Here is a 3,224-nt window from a genome sequence, read left to right as displayed (position 1 = left end):
ACGCACCCGCCGTGCCCAACCCTCTTCCCCCACCCCCCCGCGCACAGGGGGACACCCGAGAAGCACATCACCCAGGGACACCCGCCCGGCCACGGCGGCCAGGGGGTGACACCCACACGAGGTGAGGCCATTTCAGGTCCCCGGTTGACGCGGGGGCGGGAGGGAGAGAGACATGGCACAGGCAAGGCAGGGCGGTCACCTGTTCGGGGCAGGGGGAGGGCCGGCAGCACCGGGGAAGGGCGGCAATGCACACGGGGCAAGGGCTGTGGGGCAGGGACGCGGGTGCCTGCCCAGGGAGAGGAGAAAGGACCCAGGCACGCCAGGCAAACCAGCACGGGGTCACACCACCACACACACGAGGGCAGTCCCATGACACCTGGGACACCAGGCGGCCTCAGTCGCCCCAGAGCACTCCACGACCCGGCCCCACCAACCAGGGCCCCATGTGCAAAGGCTTCCCCCCCCCTGCCACGTGGGGGGGGTTCGTCCGCCTCATCTCACCCATCCGTCCATCTTTCCACCCTCATCTCATCCGTCCTTCACCTAGTCCACCCTCCAGGGCCTGACGCCTGGGGGAAACGCTCCTGAGCGAGGCGGCCCGAACCATGCTCGCTCACCACCTCCACACCACCAGCTGCGACCCCAGGCGAGTGCGGGAAGAACCGACGGGCGGCTCGCAGCGGGGGAGGCAGGGGCAGAGGCCGCCGGGGGACGGGGCGCATCCCCCTCCTCCACTTCCCCTTCCAAGGGGAGGGGCACCACGCGCCCACGCAGCACACAGCCCGGCGCTGGACGCCAAAACCCGGCCCGGCCCGGCGTGACCCTCCCCCAACTCGGAGGGGGGAGGCACAGGCCGCATTAGGCAAAAGAGCAGCGCTTGGCCCCCACCGCGGGGGCCAGCGCACCCCTCGCGCGAGGGCGGCTCTTGCCCACACGCTGTGGCAAGTAGCGCCGGCAGCTACTGCCCTGCAGACTTCAGGAGGGGCGGCGGCTGGGGGGTCCAGGTACCCCAAGGCCCCCCTCTCAGATCGCTAGAGAAGGCTTTCTCACCGAGGGCGCGTCGTGCCCCACACACCATCGCTCGCCCCTTCGGGGACCCACGGGAGTGGGAACACTCCCAAAAAGTGGGAAGTCAGAAGGGGGGGGGGTCTGCGGTATGGGTAAAGCACACAGCCCATGTGAGCGTCCACGGTCAGAGCCGGGAGGGCAAGAGTCTGTGCTGCCACCAGGCTTGCCTTTCAGACTTTTCCACGTGGGTGGAGGGATGCCACGTCCGGAAAGCCAGACGGGGACCCCCCCTTCACATCTCCCGGCCCACCGCGGTCGCTCTCACGACCACATGCAGCCTTCCCGGTCAAGGGAGAAGCATGGGGCGTGCCACTCAAGGGCCAAGGGCTGCCCTCACTGGCACACAGTGAGGGAGACCCATGACAAGGGGTCCACCTGAGCCCCTCCCGGGGAGGGGACACAAGCTTCCCCTGCCTTACCGTCTCGACCCCCTCCCCTGAGCTTTAGGAAGCTGCTCGTGGGGCACGCCACCACCACAGTGGGGACCCGAGGGGACTCACCGCTGGGAGAGGAAAACGACACCACCGCTCGGCCTCGGGCATCTGACAGGCAACCCGGAGTACTCCAGGGGCACCACAGAGGACCAGGGGAGGCACGCTCACGCACCCGCAGGGATGCGAAGCATGGCAGCGAGGGAGGCCTCCCCCCACTTTGGGGAGGGACCGCTCGCAAGGCACACGCCAAGGAGGCAAAGCGAGAATGCCTGCTGCGTCCCAAAGGACCCAGGCCCCCCCCCCCGACTGACACCCGAAGGCAGCAGGGCGGGAGACCAGAGGTCAGGCTGGAGGCCGCACCCCTGCCTTCCCCCACACCACCCGCAGGTGGGGGAGGAGCAGCGAGGGGCCCGCGACAGAATGAGAGGCGCGGCCCAACTCACCATGAGCGGCCGTCCCTCACCTGGCGCGGCTTAAGCCCAAGCCCAGGAGAGCGCCACATCACCACATCGATCAGTCCTGGCAGAGCCAGGGAAGAGCCCAGAAGAGGGGAGGGAGGGAGGGAGGGAGGGAGGGCCAGCAAAGACAATCACCACGGGGGCCTGCTTCAGCTTCACCGGCCCCCCCTCCTCCTCCTCCTCCTCCTCCTCCCCTTCCTCTCTCAGGGGAGAGACAGCGGCTGACAACCCCGGGAGGGAGAATGCCTGACACGTGGCACGGAGCCAACAGGGTGGGGTTGTTCCAGCCGAGCCGCCGGGTGCCCGCAGCAGGGAGGCACACAGGGTAGAAGACCCCACAGGGCCACGCGCCCTGCCGCCCTCGGGTCAGCCAAAGACCGGAGGGGACACCGCAGCATGGGCCAGCTGGATGCACAAGCGAGAGCCGGCGCACAGGCCCAGGCGAGCGGCCCCCACGCGGGGTGCAAAGGGCAGGGTCAGGCCTTGGACAGCAGCCGAAAGCCCAAAGCCCCCCACGTGCATCCAGAGGCCCAAGGTCTCCAGCGACAGGCGCTGAAGAGGATCGTGTCAGCATCTACCTGGTGACAGAAAAGGCCTATTTCGGCCGCGAAAAATGTCCATGCCCAGCAGCGGGGCCCACCCACAGGACGTGGGGGTATCCCCGGAACCCCCATCCGGACACTTGTCCCCCAGCCCTGCCCTAGAGTCGCCAGACCCAGCGCTCTCAGGGCCATCTGGTCGACCCGGGGAGCGTGACCGCAAGGAAGGGACAGGGACAGGAAGGAGGTGGAGCCGGCCGGCCAGCCGGGGAAGCCCTTCCCGGCTTGCCCACGCGGGCAGGTATCGGTCTGTCCGGAGCTCCAGACGGGGACTTGGCTCCCCCAAAATCCAGGACACACCATCCAGCTCAGGCCGGTCCCCACCTCCCGACAGATCGACCGACCGACAGGGAAACACTCCGAGGGCGGGGGGGCGGGGGGGGGGGGAATGAGAGCGTGGGAAACGAAGTCTTGTCCAACGACCGGGACCCTACATGGGCACGCCTCAGGCCCAGGTGCACCCTTCCCGGCCACACCCGGGAGCAGGGGGCCGGCGGGGTACCATCCACCATCTCCGGATCCATCAGGACTTGGAAAAAAAATGTTTCCACGGAGGCGCCTCCGACGAACGGACCCCGCGAAGGAAGGCGCCGGGGCCCGAGCCACCCTTTCCGCTCCACCCCTCACGGCTTGTGCCGGTCTAGACCTCGTCAGTACGACTCCGC

The sequence above is a fragment of the Sus scrofa genome, chromosome 8, assembly GCF_054392235.1.
Source record: "Sus scrofa isolate SSC_HxYL_T2T_F1_AM1 chromosome 8, Sscrofa_HxYL_maternal_Yorkshire_Landrace_v2.0, whole genome shotgun sequence".
In the NCBI taxonomy this organism is placed as follows: domain Eukaryota; kingdom Metazoa; phylum Chordata; class Mammalia; order Artiodactyla; family Suidae; genus Sus; species Sus scrofa.
This window is presented reverse-complemented; position numbering follows the sequence as displayed.